Genomic DNA, 27267 nt, shown 5'->3' on the forward strand with positions numbered 1-27267 from the left:
AAAATTACACTGTAGCTGAGGAGACAGTGTTTCTTGGAATTCATGATATGGCTTTGCCATACTTAACTCATTGGTGTTACCAAAAAAACAAATAAACAAACAAACAAAAAACAAACAAGTGAAGACTGACATGGGAGTATCTTAAAGCCTTCTTAAAAACTGAAACACAGATAAAATATGGCCTGGGATGCAGGAGAATGAACCTTTCCAGACATCTTTCCTTTTCACAGAGCACGGGGGCATTTTCTTCCTTCTTCTAAATGGCAATTAATCCCATGAGCCCAATACTAGCAAATACTGTCATGAAAGTCCAATTTATTCCAGATTTTATTTCCCATGCAAGATGGTTAAAAAGAATCAACACTATATTCAGATGCTTCTAGTCATTTTCACACTGGGTAAATGTGCCAGGATGCACAATTTGAGAGTAGAACACAGAATTACTATAAGTATTAGGAAATTCTTTACTTTTACGTCTTACTTTTCCAAAGTAAAATAGTGCCACCAACAGAGGGTTCCTCCTCACAGAGAACAGCAAGAAAAATACATTTAAATTCTAAATTATTGTCAGGAATGTAAAAGTAAATTCTCTTTAAACATACATGAACGTGAACAATGTAATTTGTCCTTTGCAGACTACATTTTCTTAGATTTACTTCTTCCTGAAGGTGAATTGTTGGAGAAATTTCCAGAATACTTTATCTAGCTAGCCTTTTGTTGCCTGAGCATGAAGAAGTAAAAAACATGTCTTTTTTTTCCTAAACTTTTATATTCTAAATTGTGTTGCATCCAAATAGACTCAACATCCTCAAAGAGGTATAATTCCTTGTAGTTATTTGATAGTCTGATTTTTCATTTTCCAGAACAAATGATGCTATACTATCACAGAAATATTAACTCCTCAAAAATATTCTGTTCAAGCATCAGGCTTACCTCACTAAGGACAAGCACATTTAGTATGTTTGGAATGTTTTGAAATATTTTACATTTAAGTGATATATTATGAGTTCAGTAGATGATTTCCCCATTAGTATTTTTGATATAAGTGTATTCATGTAGATCTTCATATTCTCTGATATGAATGTTTACTTCAAAATGTGTTTATTCGCAGCAAAAATGTGACATTGAGCACATAGAGTCAGAAAAGGAGAGCAGAAAATCCAGGTTCCATACTTATTATTAATCTCATCTTCTTTTTGACCTTAGCTAAATTACACTGAACTTGTGCTGCCTCAATTTCTCTAGTTCAAAATTGAGATAGAGATACTTCACTCCCTGTATGATGAAGCTAAGTATTTCTTTATATAAAAACGGGAGATCCTTTAGCAAAACTGATTCAATGCAAATAAACTAATTCAATGTTATGGTTGAGAATCTGAACAGAGAGCTATCAAAAAATGCAAAGGCAAACTCCCACAGCAATTATAAAGTAGGTCATAGTGAATGTATGTGTTAATGCATTGAAGAAACATATACTTGCTCAGTAAAAACTGCAGTGGAAATCATGGCTTTAAATGCCCAGACATCTGAGAGTTCAAATTCTAGTGCTGAGTAACAGACTGAAAGTTGTATTTTCATTTAATAAGACTTTAAAACAGATAATGCCTTGTTTGCATTTTATCCAATCACTTCTGATACACTGCTCTATTGATCGATATGGCTTCTTTCCTTTTATTTTGACATTGTAGCAGCATATACATAGAACTGCAATGACACTGCTTCATTTGACATTGTGATATTCCCTGTACAGCTGCATTTACATCATTTTCAGCCCTTTAGAATTACAATAACTCCCATGAAATTAAATGATGAGCTATTATTATCACAGAAACATCATGAAAAATAACTAGTTTGAAAGCTGGATAGCAATATATTAGGTAGCCAGGCTATTCAAAACACAGATTTTATTATTATTATTATTTTTCTGGAAACCCTAACTAAGGTTCTCTTCCTGCTTATTCTCTTATTTGCACTGCTAAAAATGTGTCCTAGAAAAAAAATCCTTTCTTCAGTAACTATCAAACAAATACAAGGACTGTCATATCACAGATCCATCTACTTGGTCAATAACAGATATTTAGAGAGAAAGATGAGAAACAGAGCATGAATGCTTCGTGTGGAAATTATCATTTAGGAATACCTTGAGAAAAAAGTTGTACCAGTGCCACTAAATTTAATAGCTTTTTCACTAATTCTCTAATACCTTTTGAAAACTATTTTCTTAGTATTTTGTGGTAATGAGTTCTGCGCTAAGACAGAATAGATTTCCTGTTGTATATCAAAATACAAAATCTAATTTTCTGGAACAGAAATCTGTGACTCTAAGAAGTGATAGGCATCTAAATAGAGATGTTTATTCTAGTAAAGTGGACCTATCTTTCCACTGCAGGAAAGATGTATGCCTATATGGAAAAGCTTATGCAAATTGTATTTTATATTAACTTGGTTTCTGGTGTGTGTGATCCTGTATATGATCCTAGGGAATACATTTAGAATGCACATAATGGGACTGAGTTATATAAAACTGAATTATCTTGAAAAGGGGGGGATTTAAATTAAAAACTGTCTCAAAGACACAACAGCAACACAGAATTTTTTTATGATGTGCCTCTGTGGTTTCAGTACATGTTCTTCTGAAAGGTAACTCCAAATGAAGCATGTGGCTTAGAAGTGATTTTCAAACCCAGTAATGTTATGTGCAATCCGCATCTGATGAATTTAAACTCACAGTTTTCATAACAGTCTTCTTATTCATCATAAAGACCCAAATCCCTCTATTTTATTTATGAGGGTTTGTTTGTTGTCATTTTTGTTGTTGGTGTTGTTGTTGTTTTTTCCCTTGTGAAGTTGTCATTGTCTTTCATCTTGAGGGGAATCAAAAAACTACAGTAGGTACTTCTGATGTGGGGATTATGTTTTGTATGTACAAATCATTTCCTAAGGGAAATCTCTAAGTTGCAGGTAAGTAATAGTTGCCTCTAACTTTCTGGCCTCACTGATTAGCTGTTGAGATCCCACATCTTAGCTTCCACAACTGAGGCAACTGGCAGTAAAGCTGAAGAATCCTGAATTTTGCTTTAATAATACAGTAATACTTCTATCTAGGCAAAGCGAATCTGCTGCTGCTAACACCAATTATACCCCAAAGGGACTCAGTCAGGAACTAACCAGCAGCAGTAACACATCCACAGTGCCGAAATATTTAGGTTATACGTTCTGAGGTAACTGACTAGTAGTCACAAAACCCCCTACATGCTGTCTCCCCTGCAGAATGGAAACTATTCTTATTCTGCAGTTGCTAATGCTTCTGAAGACTAACAGTTCACTGGGGTCTGAGGACCAATTACTTTTGAATCAAAGCACATCCCAGATACTGTGTGAGGATGTGGAACACTGGTTACATCCAGATTCCCCAGAACTCAAACATACTGCTGCACCATGCAGCCTAACTACTGTTCAACACTACAGACAAAATGCCCATGGTGGGACCAGCTGATCCCTTTCTCCAGGGACAACCTGATCGGTCCATAGTCATCTAGCCACCATTGCATATTCTTGCTTCCTGTTTATTCTCTTCATTTAAAATCAAGACACTGACAAGAAAGATATCTACTCATATATATGTGTTTCAGAGAGACAATTGTCTTCTCTTGGTATAATAGCCAGTCTCCTATTCTGTTTCCAATAGAAGAGAGAGCTCAGAAGTGAGCTTATCTTATCTTATCTTCAATTAAGACACTTTTGAAGGCACAGTTCTGAGCATTTTGGAGAAAGAAAATGTTCCTTCATAATTTTCCATTGGAGAACTGCTGGTTAAGAGTTGAAAAATGAGTGTTCACTTTTGCATATTAAAAAATTCAGATTATAGGATTATTGAAAAATAATTTTAAAAAAGAGGCTTAAACTTCCACAGACAAGAGAATCTTGCTATGAAGTCATTTCTACTGTCTAGAGGTGGCTTCAGACATCTGTCATAAGAAATTAAATGTGGATGTGCTTGTGATAATGTGAAGTTATAAAGTTGGCATATAATTGGAACTTTATAGGATCACATCTGTGTATGTATTCTGGACCTATACTGTATTAAAAATATGATAAATACATCAATCTATGCTAACTGTATCTTTATGGGGTTTTGGTTTTGTTTCGTTTTGTTTTAACCTTTGAATCTCTTATACTATTCACAATGAATTCAGCTTGATTTTAACACTTCTGCAGTGACTACTGCAAAGCTTATTAACTTTTATACTATAATGCAGTCAATGTATTTATAGTTCTTGAAAATGTCACATGGCAATGTTATGCCAGGGACAGCACATCGCAGAGACTCCTTAAGATGTCTGCATTGTTGTATTCTATTTGTAGAGGCATTTTTGTCAGCAGCAATGAAGAAACAGAGCTGCGGCTGCAGCTCTTTCAATAACATTCAAGCTTATAGTTGACCCGAGGGGCTCACATTATGACATCCATATTTAATTTAACAATAAATCATATTCTCATGGACTACAGTATTGTATTATAACCTCATCGCTTTATGTGCATGGGAATGCAGAAAAAGCAGGCTAGTATGTATCTACAACACAGACTAAATGGTTAGTTCATGAGAGCAAGGTCAAAGTGTACGGTGACAACAATATATAAAAGGTTTTATAACAGCTTTTAGAAGTCTGAGGAAAAAAAGGACAAAAAAAAAATCAGTCAAGAAGGGACTGCATTTAACTTAAGGTACGTTTTTTAAAATCCTCTTAACTGTACCACCTTGCTTACTGTCAGTTTTAGTTCTGCTCTGCACTTCCCATGGCAGTCAGCATTCTCTGTATCTCATTTTCTTTTCTGCTTCATTTAAGCATATTTAAGGAGAAAATTAACACCATCTGAATCTTAAGCTTTACCTGTTCCTTCCTCCTAATGATAATTTCTTCTTTTTGTCCAGCATTTTTTACCATTGACCTTCTAGCTAACTCCAAATTGAATTTTCATATGTTTTCTATTTTCTCCCTCCTCTAGTCCCGCTTATTCTCATTTATTCTTGTTCCTCATTTCCCTCTTATTTGTCTCTGCGTGTATCACATCACATCATCCTCAACTTCTTCAGTTTCTATTCATACTAACTTCAACTCTCTTTCTAGTGCCTACTTCTTGCAGTCCTCTGTAATCTAACCTTCTTTTAATTCATTCTTTCCTCCCCTTCAGCATTATTATTAATCTTCTACTGGCCAGATTACAGAATAACTTCTTTGCTCTTCTCCATCATCTGCTTCTGGCAACAGTTTACCCACTATTTACATTGCTCTCTTCCATGGACTTTATGAAATTCTATTATCCCTTTTAAAAGGTTCCACTTTTCCAAACTAAGTAGTTTCAATTACCTTTTTATTGGCAGCCTTGATCTTTGGTCTAGATGTCATCCTTAACATAAATTACATAAAATTAAGGAAGAGCAACTGTAGTAAAAGGCATTTCACTACTCTGATCCATTTTCTCTTTATACATTTCATCCAGCCTTCTGTTCATCATCTTTTCATGCATTGTATCTAAATTAGATTTTCAGCTCCTTGGGGTAAGAAGACATCATTTTCATTTATCTGTAAAGCACCATGCATGCTTATGGCTCTGTAGAGATGCTAAATATGTATATCCACATTTATTAAAATATTGATGCTTTTATCTATTCACATAGTGCAGAGGCAACATGGCAGAAGTTGTAACCATTTAAAAACTATTTTCTATCTGTAACGGCTATAATGTGATATATTTACAGTAGCTTCATGCTGTTCACTCTGTTTCCTAGTTCACATTTACATTGCTCTTTCTAGTCTTATTTACTAACACTGCCCCAAAAATAAAAATCTCATTTTTCTCTGACAGCATCAAAATCTTTTTTCTAAAGATAAAACGTAGGGTTAACATACAGTGGTTTTACTACTTATCCATACTGTGTGATTACATTCTTAGTGGGTGAAGGTTGGTGAATGAAGCCATGAAGTTTGGAGGGTTCTTGCCCTCCAAAGTCTTGTAACTTAAATAGTCTTGATAGCCAAAATTTTAGGCATTTTACACACCAGAATTCTTGCTACTTCGTTTGAGAGGCACTGAAGTATCTGATTTTCAGAGTACAAGAGTAGAGCTCTTTCAAAAAGAGACACTCATTATTTGAGAAAGCATGTATTTGAGTGAGCAATCCTAAAAGCTAGGATAATTTTTAATGCAAAAAAAAATAAAGTGAAGACATGCATTAAAACACCTGTATTTTAATGCACAAGTGCAGTCACAGGCTGTAGATATACTGTCTTCTGTAGTCAAGCATATTAATTTCTTAGACAAAAGACATCAAGTAAGTAGGCATGCCCAAATCCCACAGCAAAATCCACATAGGCCCCTGTCATGACCCAGAGCTCATTGCATGAATGAGCCTGTACTAATCATTTTAAAAGTTAGCTCAAAGATAAGGAATTACTTTAGAGTAGACACTATATGCAGAGCAATTAAACTGTTCTGCTTCACATGACACTTAATAAATGGTTAAGCATTTAAGCATCAAATAATGTGAACGTCTCTGAGTCTCCTGTTTTGCAAGATATCTGAACTGAAAACTTGAAATGGGTTGCTTATTTGTGGGTCAGTACGTAGGGAGTGGCTTTAACAAACTGTTTACTCCAGCCTTCAGGAGGGAAGTTACATAGCGATAATGTGCATTTCTTCATAAAGTGTCTTACAGATGATGGATTTCATATTTATATTATCTTTGTTTACAGAGACCTGTTTGAACCAGTGGCCCACAGAGCTTATTACTGGACAAACAGATAGACGTCAATTCAACATAGCATTAGAGCACCAATATAACTAAGCCTGTGTACAGTTGCACTGATTAGCCAGACCATACACATTTAAAAGCTTTGTTGGACTCACTGAATGACAAAGTAAGGCTCATTTTACCCAACTCTCAATGTCTCCCATATAGCTAGCTACTTCCCATATAGCTAGCTACTTCAGAGCTAGTCTCCCCTCATTGTCTTCCTGGGCATGAATTGAACTGTGTAAATAAATGCACCTACTAAATAAATGCACACTATAAATTGCAGAGGAACTAGATTTGGTAAATTAACCCCGTTTATATTGCATTGAACAGTAAGAATTGAATGTTTATTAATTTCTTCATCTTCTTCAGAATAAGTCAAATACAGAAATCTTGTGTACAACTTGGTAAGTAAAGAAAACAGGACCAATGGCTTGACTCATACACCAACCCTTGCTAATCCACAGAGTTTAATTTTTACTCCTTGACAAAACTTTTCTCCAGATATGGCCTGGGGCCAGATATGGCACAGCGCAGCCACTGCTCTCCAAAGGCAGCTACACTATGGTCTGCCTGCTTTAGATAGAAGCAGACCCCACCAACTGGTTTCAGAGAATGGCCCTTTGTATCTTCTACTTAGTTGAAGAAAAATTGGCATGGATGACAAATCTACGTTATGACTTTGAATGGAAAGGAGGAAGACAGAAAGGTATTTTTTAAATGAACATTTAAATGAACGTAACGGTAAAGAATATAAATATAGCAAAAGTAAAAGAGAAGCAAAATGAAGGCGTAAGAATGACTACAAAAACTATTAAATAAGAATACGACATTCATGATTGTGATCACATTGGACAAATATGACAGGGAGACTAACTGTTATATAAACAAACTGGCATTTTAAAATACGCTTCACATGATACATAGAGAGGTGACCTACTCCTTGTGAATTAGCTCAGAGAATCAGAGAATACTTCCAACCAGAAGGAAGGTAGGAATGAAAGTTCTCAAAACTGTATCAACTTTATTTCTATCAAAGTCAGTAGTAAAGAGTCGTGAAAAAAAAAAAAAAAAAAAAAAAAGCCATGCTGGTGCTGAACACTGTTACATTGTTGGCCATCTTGATATATAGGCAGAAGCTGAGCTATAAAGACTTAATGGTCCTATACAGGAATGAATTATTATACGGACCTCATTCTGTATGGGAGATTGTATTCTGTAAGGATATTATGAGATATAATGGTCAGTTTTTCAGGTGCACTCAACTTTACATCCTTCACAATGAGAAGTATGTAATAAGCAGTTCAGAAGATCAATGTGGTTGCTTTATTCAATGAAGAACTATGGTCCTACAAAACTGAGTTTATAAATAATGTATGTATGGAGTACCTTTTCATCTATTTCCATCCCAAAATGGGGAAGCATGATTAAAAATACATGCTATCCTTTCAGCTGAACACTTTAAAAAAAAAAACAAAAAACAAACAAACAAAAACAAAACAAAACAAAACAAAACAAAAACAAAAAACAGATAATTTTACTCAAATTTACAAGAGTTTAAGGTTCAAGAATCATTGGTCATTGCTGAATGCAAATAAGCACAAAGGAAAAATATATTAAGTTAGCACAATTGATCTTTCATTATTTTAAATGGTACCTTATAAAATTTCCTGTAAATTCAGCCTGAAATACTCCCATCATTGACTGTCATCAAGTAGAGCAGGGTCACTTTGGGAAAACCCATTCTCAGTGATGTAAATTACAGGGATATTATATGTATCCTAGAACAAGAGAGCAGAAGTTTTATTCAGAACAGATGTAAGAAAATCCATAAAATCAGATGCATTACCCTCTATCTTTTCTAAGCTACAAACTAAAACTAGTTTTCATCAAATTGCACTGACCCTATTAACTTAATTTTCCATGAGCTGACCTTTTATGACTAACAATGGAAAAGCAAAACTGTGCAAATATCCATGAAGACAGTGAAATGACTTATTTTAATGAGAAGACTAAAATATCTTTCCTGCATTAGCATCTGCTTATTGTCACTGCTCCTTAACCCCTTGGTACTGGCAGTCACCGCACGTCCCATTGCCAGGAGTAGATGCATGCCAGGAATGCTTACTGCTGGAATCACAAAGATCATTTCTGGAGTTCAAAAGATGATATAACACTGGTGTATTATTTCAAATTGTAAAATAGCTATCAAGTACAAAAGCAATAGGAAAATACTAAGGTTCCTACTCTTAATAGATAGCATGCAAAAATTAAATTAAAAATCCCAAGGTGACTCGTCTATTTATGTATCGTACAATGTCTTATGCCATCCAGATGGGCTCCTCAAAAAAAAAAAAAATCACTCATATTACTCATTGGATTCTCAGAAACCTCATTGGCCAGCTAACAGTGGTTAAATAGTCCTGTGAGCCTTATGGTCCTGTGAACCTTGATATAATACAGAAGTCAGTGTAAACCCCATGGTACTACAGCCAGCCACAAACTCCCAGTTGCAACAGGCCAAGAAGGATCCATTATTTGTTCAGCCTCAATGACCATTGAGATGCTTAGATTCTTGTCTGTATTTCTTGATCTTAAGTGAAATAGTTCAGAGCAAAGAAGTCAGCAGTATTCATGACAATCATTTTTAACTTTTTACTGAATTCCAGAAGCCTTGATGATCAGTTCATAAAAGTGAATGTGTTACTGAAATACTGAATTTCTGTCTGGATATTCACCATCAGTAAATACTGTTCTGATAAACCTGTCTAAGATAAAGGATAGCTGCCATGTAAGCTCTGGTACCAGGTTTTATTGTAGCTGGGGCTATGCCCTTTTCACAACCATCTACACCAACAGCATAAGGCTTATTAATAGTGATCCACAGATTCACTCAGTCTTCAAATGCTCTGCAGCAGTATTTTGCATGAATATCAAAAGTCTCAATGATCTTTTCAGATCTCCAGCCCCTTTATCTTCTAAAGACTGAGGTAAATCAAAGTGATACAGTGAGCAGGATGCCATTTGCCAAGTTATTAATGATTTTGTTGATGTAATTGACTCCCCAAAACATTGAAAGAAATATGAACGGGTTAACTTATTACATTTATTACATTTTTACACGTGAAGATACCTCACTGCACATTTTTCTCTGTTATGAGATGCAAACATTCTCTCTCAACTACATGCTGACTACTGTTACAAGACCCCAGAGTTGGCAAAAATGCTCAGCACACAACATCTTCTATTCAGGCACATAAAATAAAATGAGGATGCAAATTTTCAAAGTAGATCACTGGACAGCAGCTCCTCAGGAGAAACATAATTCTGATGGGTGCTGGTCACATGAAAATATAATCCTTTCATTAAAATGCCTGAATGGCAGCCCAGCTGCTTGTACAAAACCAGAATGCATTGGAAAAATCCTGACACTTCAGAGTATGACAGGTAGATTTGTTCCAATGAAAGTATTTCTCGCCTTGAGAACTCTATCTTTTAAAAACTTTAGTGTCACATTCAGCGAGGTAACCAAGCTGATCTTTTATGATTTGAATTTGGTTAGCTGGGTAAACTGCTTCCTCTCAGCTGTTCTGTTTTCTATCGCTCTCCATGCCTACATCAAGACAAAGAAGATATTGTCGATGTACTAAGTACTTTGCAGTGGTGTGAATTTAATCATTCCCTCATTCAATGGGGCATCCTACCAGATCTACATGAAATTTATGGCTTTTCATGGTACTCTGATAGATTTTAGGTGTTTAGGGCACTGGTCTATTTAGCTACCAACTTGAACAACTTTGCAATATTTTATCCAAGCAACCAACTCTCTTCCTTTTACACTACCGTTACGCAGACAATTCAGTCTCTCTGGTTCTCAGAAGGAATTAACTCACCTTTCTAAAATCTCATGACTTCCAACCTTTCTTGTCCCCCGTTGATAAGACAGACTTCAACTACAATTTCTTGGATGCACTGTTAACAGCGGCCAGCACTGGGGATGCATTTCTAGAGGCTTAAAAGGAATCCACCTTCTGTACAGATTTAGCAGTGGCTGACATGAATATGCTTCCTAAAGGACTATTTTTATGCTGCTCAGAGTTCACTGCAAGTTTAAATATCAAAATACCTTAAGCTCTCATATAAGCATTTTTAATTTTGCTTAAATCCAAACACAGCTACATTGCTTTTAAGCCTTTTGAAAACACTAGATATAGCAAAACACATCATAAGCTCTGGTTCAAAGAGTATCAATTAGCCTGCTCTTTTACTAGAACTATCTGGTTTAGTGAGGTAATTGGAAAAGGCCAACAGAGGCCTTGAATTATTATTTGTTAAGCTAAGAGGCTCCAGCCAGGAATAGGTCTCCATCATGCCACTGGAATTTAGAATCAGACAGCCTTTGCTTCAGAGACTTGGGCTAAATATACCAAAGTGTTTAAGAACCTTAGAAACCTAAAATTCATTGAGGGTTTGTGGGTCAGCTGCTTAGGAAATGTCTATCCCTAGGAGTTGCTGTATTGAAGCCCAAAACTGAAAAAGGTCTAAAAAAGTTGAGAACTCAGCAGAAAGGAGGAGGAAGAAAGGAAAACTAAGCTGCACAAGTTAACAAAATGTAGGCTTAGGAGATTACATACGGTTTGTATTATTATTATCAGTGTGTGAACCACAGATTTTTTTAATTCATATGAGGAAATTGGTTCAGTAATAAATATGTCTCTACTGTATTGTACTATACATTCCCAGCAGTGTGTAGGTCCAGCTTTGTGTGTATTGATATCAGGCTTCAAATTATCCTAATTGCAAATGACTGATCTTAAGGATTTGTGTCAAATTGCTTTTTTAATGCAACATATACTGCAGCAATCAATTATGAACCCCATATATAGACAGTGCCTTCTTGTAAGCAAACAGGTGCAAACACATGTCTTAGCACAGCTCAACTCAATAAGTTTGTTTACAAAGTAATTAACTCAATAAGTTTGTTTACAAAGTAATTCACAATAAATCTCACAGGTAGTTTGCTTTTTCTTCCAAGCACAGCACCAAAAGAATTCATTAAATTCTGAGGAGATATATACACCCACATAAAAAGGGGAATGATTATATCAGAACTGCAATTTTTGAGAAGAATATTCTTGCAATTTGCAACAAATTAGGTGCAAATACAGTTTGTGTCTGTTACGTTTGAACAGTGACCCATTTAAATTCAGAGGGACTGGCTGTGTGTTAACTGTTACTGGTGGGACTACAAGTTTTACTACGTAAACATAATCTAGGGAAAACAATCCTTCACTAGTATATAATTCTACCATGTTAAGAGTAATGGTCAACTAGAAGACAATACTTTTTCTTATTCTAATTTTAAAATTATAAATTTTATAATACAATTTAAAGCATTTAAGCTCAACCAGCTACCATTCATTCTTTGCATTTCAATTAAACAACAATATTGGAAAAGATTTATCCTTTGTGTTAGGGAAAAGAGAGAGAGAGAGAGAGAAAGAAAGAGAAATCTAACTGCATCCCTGAAAAATATGTCAATTCAAAATTCCAGATTTTGCCATACCTTCCAGAGTAGCCTGGTTTAGTGTTTATGGCTGTATCTGCGAGTTAGCTAAAAGCAGAACTACAGAAGAAAACTTTCCTCCAGGAAAATGTGTAGATAAGTGTTTGTTTGTTTTTTGTTTGTTTGTTTGTTTGTTTGTTTTTGATATTTTGTTATGGTAAATTGAAGGATTCTTCTTTTCTCCTTTCTATCATCCCATCCCAGTTCCCTGCCTCAACGCCGAAGTGAGGCAAACCATCAAACTCTCCCAGACCCAATAGCCCCATGCCTGCTGCTTCTGTCTTCTTCCGCATCTGCACTTAGTGTTTAGCAGCTAACCTCTTCTGCTCAGGGCAGCTTCTAGGGCACAAATAATTGCGCGAAAATTCTTCAAAACCAAACTTGGTCCTGACACGTTTTAAGAACAAGACACCTACAGCACTGCTTCTTTAACAGACCCCACCCCCACTGAGTTGGAAACAAAATTGTTTTAAAGGTTTTCAAATGTCCTCTGTTTTAGGTGTGAAATTGGTAGTGAATCTCTTGGTGTGAATGATTTCATTTGAAAGGACATTGCTCTAAGCTTTCTAATTCTTCACATGCTCTTTGTAAAAATGTTTATATAGAAGATGATGGCCTTTCCGTGCTAGGCAGTTACAATTGCTTAAACAGATCACTGCACAAGAGAAGTGAACTCCTGCCTAATGAAAGCTGGCCTACTTGGAGTTCCTCCAATGCCCTTTCGCTAAATGTAAAGTTCATAATATTAATCAGGCAACTGCTTATACTGGGGATCGAGTGAACATTTTCTGAAATTATAGCCGAGTTTTGTCAAAATGTTAGCTTTCCTTACCAAGTCTCTGCTATCTTCCACTCCGATGACTGAAAAACAAAGCCTGTTCAGCGGGCAGCTCTGTGGCATTGCATGGAGCCTGCAGCACTAGCTGAAGGAATATCAGTACAGGAAGAAACCACAAGGACCCAGCCAAATTTAAATTCAATGTGCCACAAAAAGCATTCCAAGGGAAGGACAAGCTGTGCTAGTAAAAGTGGGCCACATATTGTAAATTTTGGTGGCAAAGGGAAGTCTTCTGTTCAAGCCTCTACGGGATGCTGGCACAGCTTTTGCAGTCATGCTCGGCAGGGGAAAATGGCTGGTTGGTCTGTTTATAGCAGATCCACCAACACGCCCCCCCAGCCCTCCCCCCCCTTCCTGAATTCTTGAAACAAAGGCTCCTTTGCTCTCTGGTGAAAAATATAATCTGCAGAGGACAGACTGCTGCCTGTTGAACAGTCAAGCTCTCCATGACCAAAATCCTGCAGAAAAATATTGCTTCTGCTTCTTAGTACTGATCAGAAAAACCAAGAGCATTTTCTTTGAAGCCTTCCATTTTTGCAATCTTCAAACCAGTGGAAGAAAAGAATTTCCAAGGCAAACACGGCCCCAGAAGTGCAAAGGTATATATCTTCTTGGTAGAACTGAGATTCAGAGTAGGAGACGGAACTGAGATTCAGAGGTTCATCCAAATCTGCTTTGCATGTTTTCCTCAGAATGTTATCCTCCCAGCATACAGGAGACCTCAGCCAACTGCTTTGATTCTCCCATTCTTTCTGGTTCAGCTTCAGTTGCTTTTATACTTCACAATTCTCTTTATTTCATCTTTTTTTCCATTCCCTATTTTCTGCAGGGAATGCTGCCATTTCCATATTTTTTTTCTAGTAAGTCACCTTCATCTTTCCCCCAGTCTATACCAACAGAATTAAATAAAGAAATCAGATGTGCAACAAATTTTATATCTGACATCTAGCAATCTGGCCAGCTTTTTTTTTTTTTTTTTTTTTTTTTTTTTTTTTTTTTTTTTTTTATGTGCTGTATCCCTTTACACGTATACTTTTATATTATCTGCTGAGGTTGTGAAAACTCTTCTCCTCAGAGCAGGAGCTGTCTTGTGTTTGTCACAGACATAGTTCCTAGCTGAGTCTGAAGAATCCCCTTTAGTTCTCTAAAATAAATAAATAAATAAAAATCTGGAAAAAAATGTCCCTCAGTGTAAAACAGTCAACATGAAGTTCAGTACGTCAGGGTATACTGATAATCTATCTAAATGTATTTGCCAAATAAGAGATTTGTCTATTGTACGCCATCCAAAAATATCCTTGTGGCTAGGATTCCTGTAACTAAAAACATTCTGATGAAGCAAAATGATTTAAAGTTACAATTAAACTGAAGTAAGCAAAAATACATAGGAAACATAATACTAATCCTATCCCAAAAGATTGTGCTATCCAAAGGGATCTAGAATATTAATTAGTAAGTTGTTGCAAACCTATAAAAAATCATCCCATAATTACTCTGAAAAAAGTTGCAATTTCAAAGCTACACTGCAGAATAGCATACTGGATTAATTATGCCAGACTGCAGCAATAACCTTGAATTAAAGCTGCAACCTTCTATTTTTAAGAAACAATTGCCTTTCTGGTTGATGAAACCTGTCGTCCCATCAGGTAACAGACGTGACCAGGAAAGAGAAAAGCGATAATGAGTCAATCCAAGCTGTTTGATACATTTCAAATCTTCCTCCCACAGAGTGTAGCTGCCACAAGCTACATCACCAGTCTGGTTCTTGAAAACTCGATCTCCTCCCTGATGGGTGAATGTGTCCCAGACATTAGGGCCCTTTCCATCTGCATTCCAGCCTTCTGCTTGAAAAACAAAACTTGGTTGTTACACTTTTGACATCAAAAAGCATATGTTGAATGTAAATATTTACCATGAAGTAGGCACAAGAACCTCAAAATCCTAAAAGCAAATCAAGCAGTATCTCCCTCCCCACATCATTTAAAGTAACTAGGAACTTTCAAGCATTAGTATATATATTTGCAATAGGTTTTGCGTTAATTCATATTTTTGCTTGCTGCTAATTATTTGAAAATCCTGCTTCAAAAAGTACGAGTTCTGACACACTTCATACTTCCTTAGCCAAAAATCAGATGTTTGCAACTCTGGAGATATTACAAGTTTTCACAAAGGGCATTTTCTAATGCAGCTTCCATCCATAAATGTAAAAGATCAGTCCATATCAAAGAAAGCCTTTAGGGTATGAGAAATACATCCAACAAATCGGCACTTATGGCTTTCTAGATGTCCTTTGAAAATCCTGACAGTCTGTTAAAAAGAAAGGAATGCCATTATGAGCCATGGCCCTAGGCATATACAAGCTGAATTAATAACACAGCTCTGAAAAACTTCTGCTTTTTGCTTAGCCAAACGTTCACAGAAATGAATTTTAAATGTTCAAAATCCCTGCACCATTTTCTTCACTCTCATAGTTTTGGGAAATTTCTTTACAATCCCAAAAATAGAGATAGTGAGATTACGTTTAAAATATTTCAAATTTAGCTGTTGTTTGAGATTACACATCATTAACATTACATAGAACTTAAGCCAAACAAATGCACCTTCCTTCTTGACAAGCTTCTTTGTCTTTCCAGAGCAATGCTGTAACGGAGGCAAACATTTCATTTTTAATGTGGAGAGCAATGTAAACCTACACTCCTGCAAAGTAAGATTTTATCATAAAATTCCAAATAACCCCAAAATGACCAACATCATTTACCAGCAAGATTTTTCAGAGCTCCAGTGAATGCATTGTTCCAGGGTTACTCTCTAAAAACTAAAATGACATTGTGTGTTAAAATCATGTATAAATTAAATATCAGTTGGGTTGTAAGATTAATAACTATATAATAGCTACATATCAATCCTCAATAAAAGTGTTTTAATAATCAATTAGTATCATAGAAATTAGAGATGGAGGAGAACTATTAGGAGGTCATTGAGTCCATCCCCTGCCAACGCAAGATTGCTCCCTTAAGTATATTCGGTACTTAATACACATCTGTCTTATTAAATCTAAGTTTAATGCAAGGTTAAGCATATTGAAGACACTTAATTTAAAGCATTACTAAAATTTGTAATATCACTTCTATAACCTAGCTTTTCAAAGATCATTGTCACATTTCATGTTCTTTACAGAATTTTATTGCAGCACATGAACACCAATACATCTACATTTGGTTGGTCAGTAAATTAAACTCTTATGTGGGACAACCTTCAAAGTAGGTCAAATTTTAGATCCAGACAGTTTGAGTTTCTCTTGATCTCAGATTTTATCACAGACTTTGCGCTCTGCCTGTATGGTCTTTAGAAAAATACTGTACTAAGAATTTTCTCTGTCCTGCTTTTGATTTCAAATATGCCTACAAAAATAAATATTCATTTCAGAGGAGTGCATGAAATAACAAACAATAGTAATTCTTTGGTGGTACATAGAATATGGAAGCCTTTGAGAGCAGGCTTCCTGCACCACATCAACATGACACAGCTCCTTTTCACCACGGTGGGGGTAAAGGGAAGCCAAAAGCTGCCAGAATGGGCAGCTAAAACACCTTCGTTTAAGAATCAGCAGCTAGTACCAAAGCTGCATCATTGCTTTTTGTGTCTGCCTTCCTCCAGTGAAGGAGATGAGAGGGAGGGGGAGAAGCATTTGATTTTCAGCAGTCTGACAGTACTTCTCTGGTGGTCATTAGCCACTATAAAGCCAATGGGGGCTGTGGCAAACAGACCCACTTTCAAGCATTCCTCATCTTGTTCAGAGAGCCTCTCTGTACCATGTGGAGTACCTGAGCTAGCTAAATAAAGTGTAGGAAGCAATCCAGGCAAGGCAACAGAGAGCTCCACATACACTAAAGTATCCTGCTGAGCCACAATTAGCCTGCACAGAGCTCTGCTCTGCTTCAGCTAGCTTCAATGAACTGAGCCTGCACCTCTAAGCTTGTTCTGAAACCTCTATGCTACATGGCAGTTCATAGTGGAGACATACCCTGAGTTTTAGTAAGCTTCAGGGCCAGGAAGAAAAAAAAAAAAAAAAAAGAATAAGGAACTGATTTACTGATTTTACATTTCAAACACACAGGTGAGGTTTAGCTATCAAATCCTTACTTAGTACAACAACATGCCATCAAGTGATTAATCTAATGATGAACATGATGAAAGGTGATGCATATTCCCCATTTACTGCAATTATTACAATAGAATAAGATAGGATTCTTTTCCTTTTCAGTGGAGCTAGTGAATTGGGGCTATTACTGATCAGACTATTTTAGTTTTCATCTGCTTTCCAAGTTAGGTTTTCTTCTAATTCAGATGTGCTTTTACCTTTCAGAGTGAAGTTTTCCTGGCCTGGTCTCTGCTAGGTAAATTTTGTTTGAATTAATGTAGCTTGTATGTAGGCATATGAAAGAAGTGAAGAAAACCACTTTTACCATTACAAGAATTTTTTGCAACTTTTCCCTCCTTTCAAAGAAAAAAAAAATCAAGCAGAGAGTTGAAATTTAGCATAGAAATGGCCCTCAGTAAGAAGAAGTGCCTTTGAGTGTTCTGGTGCAAATTGATTTTGATTTGACTGAGTCATGAACCTCTGAAATCTGCACTTTGAGCATGCAGAGTACAATTGGTATGATTTTTTAGCACTTTGAAATATACAGAGTGAAGAAGGTTGTGCTGTGCATAAATACATAGCTGACAGTAAAAAAAAAAAAAAAAAAAAAAAAAGTAGACTGTCAAGCCCTTGCCTCATCTACTGTGTATCTTGTGATATGTGCAGCAACTGGGTTTGGAGTCTACAAGAGCTATTGCTTCAATCGTGCTGCCTTTAAGTCAGAAGCTGCATAGCTTCCACAGCTTTCAGGAGGAGGAATTCCCTGTTGAGTTTCTTACTTCTGTGGGAAAAGGGTCATTTGAGCAATGTCTAGACCACATTATAGATTTTTTTTAATGTTTCTCCCACTCAGAGGCCTTAGGAAAGCTCATTAAAAATACATTAAGAGAACATTAAAGTTGCACATCTAGCCACTCAAAAGGCAGGAAATTATAATGTCATCTGTATGCACACACAATTCACATTTTAAGAATTAGTTAGCAGAGCTCTGCGCGTTGCAGGACTTGAGTTAGGATCTGGCCCAGAATATCGATTCCCGGGGACGAGTGAGCTGTTCAGGCTATTAGGTGAAACGAGCAGAGCTCGTTAAAAGGTTCCAGGCATGGGCAAATATTCTCGCTTTCAGCAATAACCAAGAACTAAAGGCTACATCCTCAAAGACAATTTTAGATCTACAACTCCCATTTAGGCACTGAAATCAATGGGAGCTAAGTGCCTGTACGCTGCAGGGTATAATATGAGAAAATCAGATCTATATGTATTTTAGGGGTCTCTAAACACACATTTATGAAGAGAGAAAGGTTGGGGGTTTACAGCTGTCAGTGTCCCTGTATCTTACAGACTTGCATTCCCTACTCTGCCACATAGTTTCTTACCATGCTGGGCAAACTGCTTTATCAGTGGCACATGCTTGGGGGGGTTCTCCCACTGTTAACCTCCCAGTTCACAGTTTTTCATATTCTTTGAAGATAAATTCCTCCTTGAGGACCCCCATGAGTACCAATATCTGATGAGGGAGTTCTCCCATCCGTGCTCTTTGGGAACAGCCAATAGTAACCTACCTAAAGTAGCTCTAGAGAAAGGAAATAAGAGCTGGTGGGAAAATGACTTATTTCTGTCCTCCTCCCTCTCCCCCCCCCCCCCCCCCCCCCAGTAGCTAGTGGTGGAGGTTCCTCCTCCATTCCCATTACCTAACCATATTTCTGAGATCTGAATCACCTTTTAGCCTCTTCTTACTGCTCAGGCCAGAAGTGTTTAAACAGAAGTGCTACATGCATTTGCATCAGAGGCAGCATCCAGGCAGTGAGGCAAAGATCAATCACTCTCCTTCCTGGATCCTGACTTCCTGCTCACTTGAAACTTCCTTAACACTTTGGCAGCTAAAAATTGACACCTTCAATTTGATATGCCGCTGTAGCTGCACCCCAAGCAAATCCAGCTGGAAAAGCAATATCCTCTAGCACCAGCTGCAGAGGACAGGCGAATACACAGCATTATGCGATGCTATGGAGATGTGGGCTTCGTTTGCAGACAACAGTTTCTGGCTCGATCACTCTTCCACTTGTTACAAGCAGATTCTATACTGAAGACAAAAATAAACCCTGTGCAGCTTCACAGGCTGAAGGGTAAGCCATGCACTTTGCATATCTCCGGATTAAAGCAGAGAGATTCAGTCAGCTAACAGTGAAAGCGAAAAAGGCAGCAGTGGAAAAGCCTACAGTGGTCATGGTAAAAGGGCTCCACCTAGTCCGCAGCATCGGCAAACCGAGCAGGTTCCCATTTCCCTTCACCTCCCCCTTGTATCCCACTCCCCCGCCGAAGGACATTGGGGACCCTCTACTCATCATAAATCCTTCAGTCACCAGTCAAAGAATCCTTTCTACCCTTTCCTAGCTTCAAAAAGCAGCAGCACCTCTGCATTTCTGGCATCAAATGTATATTTTTTCTCTCCCCATACCAAAACAATTGGCCTGTCCCTGCTGCAGTGGATGGGAAAGGATGTTTTAGCCATTACATGGTAAGCAATGGAAATCAATGAATAGGAAAGTAAGTTTTATGTGGGAGTATAGGCAGATCTTTCTCTTTCTTTAAAGTCCCATGGATGCTTTTTTTTTTTTTTTCTTTCTAGATTAGCAATGACAACCTTATGGCACATGTGCCAGGCTCAGCACCTGCAGAGCAGCCCTCAGGTCTCTGCCTCTACCTTCTGCCAGAGCTGTTACTGCTCCCCTGCCAGCAGGCAGAGAGGGAAGCAGCAGCAGGAGGACCACTCTGGGTAAGACTGTAACAAGTGGGATGGGCTGAAAGTCTTCACTGTCCCTTTCTAGAAAGCTGCAACACCTGGCACACTAGATGGCACTACTGCAAATTATTTTTTTTTTTTTTTTTTTTTTTTTGAGTTAGAGGAGGTTTTTCTCCCATTTATTATTCTACCAAAGCTATACCACTTTTGCCAAGGTCAGTATCTGCACTTATTGGACTGCTAAGCAATAACATCTGACAACTAATATTTTTTCTTTTTGTTTACTTCTTTTTCACCTTTTTGATTTTGAAACCTTTCCAGGTGAGGACCTACTCCTGCAAAGTGTTATACATGCATGTAATACTTTCTTTTACAAGGAAAACAAGAAAAACCTTAAGATACACAGAAAAGCCACTAATACAGCTAGCGCACATACTTTTCCCAGAAATACGCACAACAAAATAGTCAACTTATTAGGAAAATATATTCCTTGCAGAGATGCAGAGAAGCTGATTTAAATCCAAAGTGCACATTACAGAACCAGACAGTGCAGATGCAATGTAAAATGAATCAGGCTTTCACAGCAGGCATGCATTTCCTCAAGTGTCTTTCAAAGAAAAGGTAAAAGCTCTTTGAATACAAAGGAACAAAGGGGGAAACGAGGCACAACATACCAACTTGTTCTCAAAACACACATTGATGCATAGTTCAGACAGACATACATATTTCTCACATGTTTCTTACCGATGACTAAAGACTGATGCAACGAATGAGTTAATGCTCTCTGGTGGAAGCAGCCTCCTCAGGCTTTCATTTGCAAAGAGGTAAGCATTGGACAGTTAACACTAAAACTCATCAGGGACATCTTAAATCATGATTAATAGGTATTAATGAACCAGAGTAATTATGCATATTTTTACATCATTAAATGTTATTGGTAGGTACCTTTTAAAATGTAAGTGGCATTAAATCTTTTCCCAGAAAATCATACAATTCAATTTCACAAGAGATATAATAAATATGTAACTCAATAATATGGGGGAAGAGGCAGACAGGAGATAGTAGCAATAAAAACCCAATAAAAAGTTTTATAAAAATGCTTAACCATAAAAACAAGGCTAAAAAGTGTCACTGCTGATTCTCTGGCAGGAATCAACAGAGACAGAGATGGGTTTTAGGAGAGATTGAGTGGGAGGAAAATATTCCATAAGCAGTCTGGGGAAGAGTGAACAAAATTTGCCTCAGAGGTTAAGGCAGATTCACAGTAATGAGATAGCAGACTATGTCAGATAAGTAGGCAGATACTGAAAGATACAGAGCTTCAAAATTCAGAGAAGCTGAGTTTATAGCAGCTAATCTCAAACTCTTCTGGCAACCCAATTTCTAGATTTGTAACCCCACTTTGGCTAGCATTTCTGGACTCACGAACCCATTTCTTGTTTCAGAAGTGGGACTTGCAATCATATTTCCATTAGACTCACCCAATGTCATGGCCTTTAGGATGCATGCCTGGCTCATCCAGCCTTCATCCTCTGGCAATTTCCCCCACATCTAATAAGTAGCCTCACCTATACCTAGAATTTTGTACCTAAAAAAATGTACCTACCCTTGTTTTGTCCAATACATATGTACAAAATTATAACAGAACTCAGTTTTACCTAGAGGCAATTCTTTTCCAGACTAGATTTCATTGTTTTTGTTTGTTTATTTGTTTGTCTGTCTGTTTTCACATTTGCACCGAAATAGATTGTATGTAACTAGAAGAACTCAAGCAAAGTATTCCTAGGAAAATTTGAGCAGTTCTTGGATATCCAAACACACTTGGATAGCTTGGATAAACTTGAATAAAATTTTGGTAAGTCAATAAATAACAAGAGTAATTGGGTTTGATGCTAAGAGTTGGCAACCTGTCTTTATAAAATGCTAGGTACTATATAAAGGTCAAGGGTGAACAGGTTTTGGTGTCAGTACCTTTAGTCATGTGGGATTAATTAATAACAGTGGAACTGTATCTTGTCAAAATTAGTTTTCCCCAACTGATTCTGTTTCTACGTATCTTATCCTGTTTCTACATTCTTATCTACATATTATAAATATGTTTAATAACATTTACTATACAATTTAGAAATTAAACTTTGGAGGGGTTGTGAAAATTCAAATCTCTCTCCTGAAACAGTACGCTGTGCAGGAACAGAAGAAGGATACAGATGCTTTGGAAGCATATGTCTCTGAAACAACCAAAGATAGAAGTTCACATATTCTGCGAGTTGTCTTTGAAATTGCTACTCATAAATTTAGCTTCCATCCCTGGCAACATAATGGAACAGCTATTGAGAAAACAAATTTACTAAAACACTTTGAAGCCTGCCAGACAAAGTTGATTTTTTTTTAATTTTATTGTGATACAAAATTAATGAACAGACAGCAGAAGATATACTGTCATGTGCCTGAATATTATCAGTATACTGTTTTCTTTTGGACATTTTAGCACTGATCTTAGGTGTTCTCACTTACAGAGACAGTTTCCACCTTGCACTGTTGATGCAGGAGAGGACTCCTAACTTTGATCCCCTAAATTAAGCCTTAATTAGAAGCCTCTGCTGGGCTATGGATTAGCCTTTCTTCTCCCATTTCTGCTGTGTCAAAATACTGTTCCCAAGCTTAAATCAAATTGGAAATGAACTCTCATGTTGACTGAAATGAAGGGTGATGACAAACAATGAAGGGTAATGATAAACAATAACTTTGAAGGGAGGCATTTAGTGCAGTACACAAAGATTAGTATTAGTTCTGATCTCATTTAATAGCTTCAATAATGAGCTAGAAGAGGGAGTAAATGGTACATTAATGAAATCTGCAGATCTATTAAACTAGGAGGAGCTGAGCATACTGCTGAAAATGGAGAAATAATACAAGGGGTCATGGCAAGATTAGAAACACAGGCAGAATATTGTAATGACATTCAGTTTAGAAAATAGAAGAATAATATTTGGGTTAAAAAAATAATCAACAGGTGGTTACAGGTATAATGCTGGAAGAGATTTAATATTAAGAACACTGGGAAAACTAGGCAAGAGTCTGTAACTGAGCAGTAGAGAAAAACAGTGAAATTTGGGCAGAACTATTAAAAAATAAGCAGTAATGACTCATCTTAAGCAGCTCTTCTACCATCGGCTCTCCTCTGCATTTAGTCTGGGCACTGGAAAAACAGACTATCTGTCAGATGTTCAGAGATTGTGTAACTACAGATTTTTTTCCAGGAAGAAAACTTAGAAGCAAGCCATCCATTTAACAGAGTGTTGTCCTTCATGGAGTGAATGACATAACTGTGAGCCAGTGGCTAAAAGACAGTAAAAGCATGAGACTGAAAAAGTAAAATATTCTCCCACTGCTTCTGTTAATTGCATCATGCAGCTTGATTTTTTTTGATATTGCTGAGAAAACTGCCGATGCAATGCCAGCTGCTATGAACTTTCCAATACCAGATATATGTGCACAATATCTTGGAGAGCTAAAGCTAGTAGTGAGCAAGTTAATTCCAGTTGAGGAACTAACACAAATTAATCTTGCTGGGAATAATGGGTCACAAGCTATAGTGGAGTGCCAAAGTAATGTTTTATCACTGCCTGTACCAGAGAGGGTTTCGGCAATTTGGCATGGCACAGCATTAGAATGTATAGCATGTATGTAAAGTGATATTCCATATTGGTCATCAGTCATCAAAAGTCCTTGGTAGCTCTTGGCTGTTGAAGGAATCGTCCTTTATTGCTGAGTGCCTCCATATAGAATTTTTAAGTGGGCCTGACCACTCAAGAGTTTGTCACTGTCACAACATTATGACCCAACACTGAGTGTGCAGAGAGCAGGGCATTGATCCACAGCTTTAAATTTGCACACTTCAGTAGAAAAACTGGCTCATGTAAAACCACGCTGTATTCATTTATATCTCGGCGTGTCCTGCCGTTCCAGGTTCCTGGCTTGTTCACCTTCTAAGTGAACAGGCTTAAAACCAATGAGCTGTCATGCAAAAATGTCAGGATAAAAAAAAAAAAAAAAGTAGAATAAAGGAGAACGCACATATGAAAACCAACACACACACACACACACACAAATAAATGATACCAGAAGCATGAGAAAAAGAAAGAGAAAGCATGAGGCATGAGAAAGATCTCTTGAGAATGACACTTGTTTGTTGAGAAAGCACCTTTCCACCGATGTTTAAGGGAGAGCTGCCTAAGTTTTTCAGAAATTGTCAGTTTCAAGAAATCTGTAGAAACTGCCTACTGGCAAAGTTGCTTGATTTGATTTTGCCAAGAAAATATCTGCTACAGCTAATAAGATTGACTGAAAGTGGTTAGGATGACATCTGAATGATTTTAAATGAAACTTGTTACCATTTTTAAAATAGAAGGTCCAGAAATCTTACATGCATTTGAAAGCTGTGCAATTCCTTTGTTCATGATATTTCTCCACAGGGCTGAATTTTCAAATGTGTGTATTATCTTCACTGCACATACCAAGCTTTGTTTTAAAACCAGTATGCCCCATTTTTTTCCCCCATATGTACACTTTGTAATCCCAACACTTTACCCAAGGGTTACCTCTCTTTGTAATATCATTCATGTGTCTATATGAATGCAAATCTGTGGGATTGTCTTGAAAATGGAGGCCCAGTACCTGGCTGTTTTGCTGCTTCCTCTGTGAAACTTCTGCCTTGTTCACAACTAAATCATATTTATCCTTAGAAACCTGGCAGATCACTTGGGTTATATTACTGGATCTCACTTACATGCTGTCTGTATTAATCTCCCACTGTAGCACTCTCAGCTTGCATATTTCCCTGCACAGCAAAGGTTTTCTTTTTGTTGCAGGTTTCTGAACCCATCGAATGATCAACATGAAGAGGAAGGCAGGAATTCAGCCAAAGCCAGGCAGAGCTTACACTGACGGCAGCCCCATGCACATATCAACCTGCAGCCCCTGCTGCCACTCCATGCCCCCGAAGGGACAAGCATGTGCTCCAGTTGCATCGCATGGAGGGCAAAAAAGTGGGTGAGAAGTCTGAGTTCTTACAAAGATGATGCAGCTCAGTCCTCACAGTCTATCAGCTGACATCAGTGGAAATCACTCTCCAGCTTCAACCAAATTTGATAGAAAAATTAACATCTGTGAAAATACATGGCTGAATAAGTGGATAGGGTTTTCAGCTGATGTAAAGCCTGAAAAGTGAGGGCAAATAGAATATTAGGCACTGGAGAATGCATTCCAAATTTGTCACCATACCACCTGGGAAATGCTTCAAGCAGGATGTGCAAAACCACAAAAAAGCAAACCCCCCAATATAAACCTGGTTTTAAAACTTTGAATGATCATAGAAACACTTTTTTTTTAAATCAGTTTTATGAAGATTTTTTGGCTGAAACGCTATCAATCCATAATTCTTAACACTTTTTTTTTTTTTTTTAACCTTTCAGGTATTTTTATTATTATTATTTATTTTAACATATGTCTAGAATCAGGTAGAAAGGATTCTGCTCAGACTGATTTTGTACTGGGGATATACCGTCTCAACCCAATGATTTCAACATTTATGATCTGTAGTAAGTCCTGTAAATTCCCACATTTTGTTTTCAGAATTAGCTAGAAATAGAGAGACAAGGTTTTATAGCAGTGAAACGGTATCTTTCATTTTCTTTTCTTATAGAAATGCTGTTTCCAATGTCACTGACTATGACTAATGACATTGACTATGACTTTAGCAAATATGCTTGAAAAGCTTCTTCCACCAGTCAGGATTAAGAAATCCCATTATATTAGCACATTTACATAAAATCCACTTCTCTATATCAGCAATATGGAACTATCTACTATTAAACAGCAGCACACTATGAGAGACAGTAGTTGATATTACTTTTCAAAAGATTTGTGCTATGCCATTATGCTGTAAATATTTTTTCCTTTTGCAAGATATACTATCCATTGTACTGTTCGTTTTTATCCTGCAAAATATTAGTAAATACTACTGCTTGCACCTGGAAAGTGAGATAAGTAGCACAGCAATACTTTAATTTGACAAAGTAATCCAAGTACCTATTTGGAGTTCAGTAAATACAGGTTATTTTTCAGACAACCTATGCTTTACATATATACTTTTGGTCTTCCAATCAGTGTTACAGATGTGCAGTGATGTCTGGGGATGATGTTATTCTGGAAATATTGCAAAACTTGTACCTAACCCTGAATCTAAACTAATAGAATCAAAAGAAAAAAAAAAATCAATATAACTGTTTAACATAGCTGTCTCTTGCTTGATTTAAACACACAAATAAATAAATAAATAAATAGAAAAAAAGATTAAAGGATATGGTGGGTATAATGGTGCAGCACTGACCTTTTTATCATCAGAGAGGCTGACTACTTAGCAAAGAAGTCACACAGATGAATACAGTACCTCATTCAATTTAAGTTCTTTAATCTTTTCCCATGTTTTAGCTTTGCTCAGAGGAATCTGAACATTCACATAGTGCAGATAAAATCATGTAGATTCGTCCTCTTCCGATTAAATACTAACGAATTTTATAAACAACACACACAAAAAAGTGGAGTTTATGGGTAAGTAAGTCTGTTTGTGTATCCAATTCCTTTTTATATTAATTGTCTCTCTCAAACTAAACTGGTGAATAGACCTAGCAGTGGTTGCTGTATGAAAGCTTTTGGCAGTTGGGTGATCAGTTTCCAGTAGGAGGCAATAACTAAAGACATGAGGATGGGAAGGTTGGCTGAACACACATACTGACGTCCTAGAAATGGTTCTGGCTCCTTACGTTCCCAAGGAGGCCTGTAGAAAAATGGTGGGTATTTGTGTAATTAAAAGACTGTATCAAGATCTATGACATGGATTGGGAAGGGGGAGACACAGGCAATCTATTATTTTCTAGCCTTTGAAAAGCAAATTTTGGAAAATATTAATTTGGAAATTCTGTTAGCAGAATGCATACAGCACTTTATTAAATGCATTTAAAATCTGGCCACTGGTGGTGCTGCTACCCACATCACTTTCCTCTCTTTGTCTGAGCCAAGGCAAGAAGTTGTAGCAATAGAAAGCTGTTACCTTTTATGTGGACTATTACTACAGCTTGTCACTGGTTCCAGTTATTTGTTTCCTTGCCAAAGACTGAGGAAC

At 37.0% G+C, this 27267-nt stretch overlaps 1 pseudogene; it reads right to left on the bottom strand.

Moving 5' to 3' along the window:
• Window positions 1-8454: 8454 nt before the first annotated feature.
• LOC116488649 lies at window positions 8455-19668 on the bottom strand (annotated as a pseudogene).
• Window positions 19669-27267: the final 7599 nt, after the last annotated feature.

The sequence above is a fragment of the Aythya fuligula genome, chromosome 4, assembly GCF_009819795.1.
Source record: "Aythya fuligula isolate bAytFul2 chromosome 4, bAytFul2.pri, whole genome shotgun sequence".
Lineage (NCBI taxonomy): Eukaryota > Metazoa > Chordata > Aves > Anseriformes > Anatidae > Aythya > Aythya fuligula.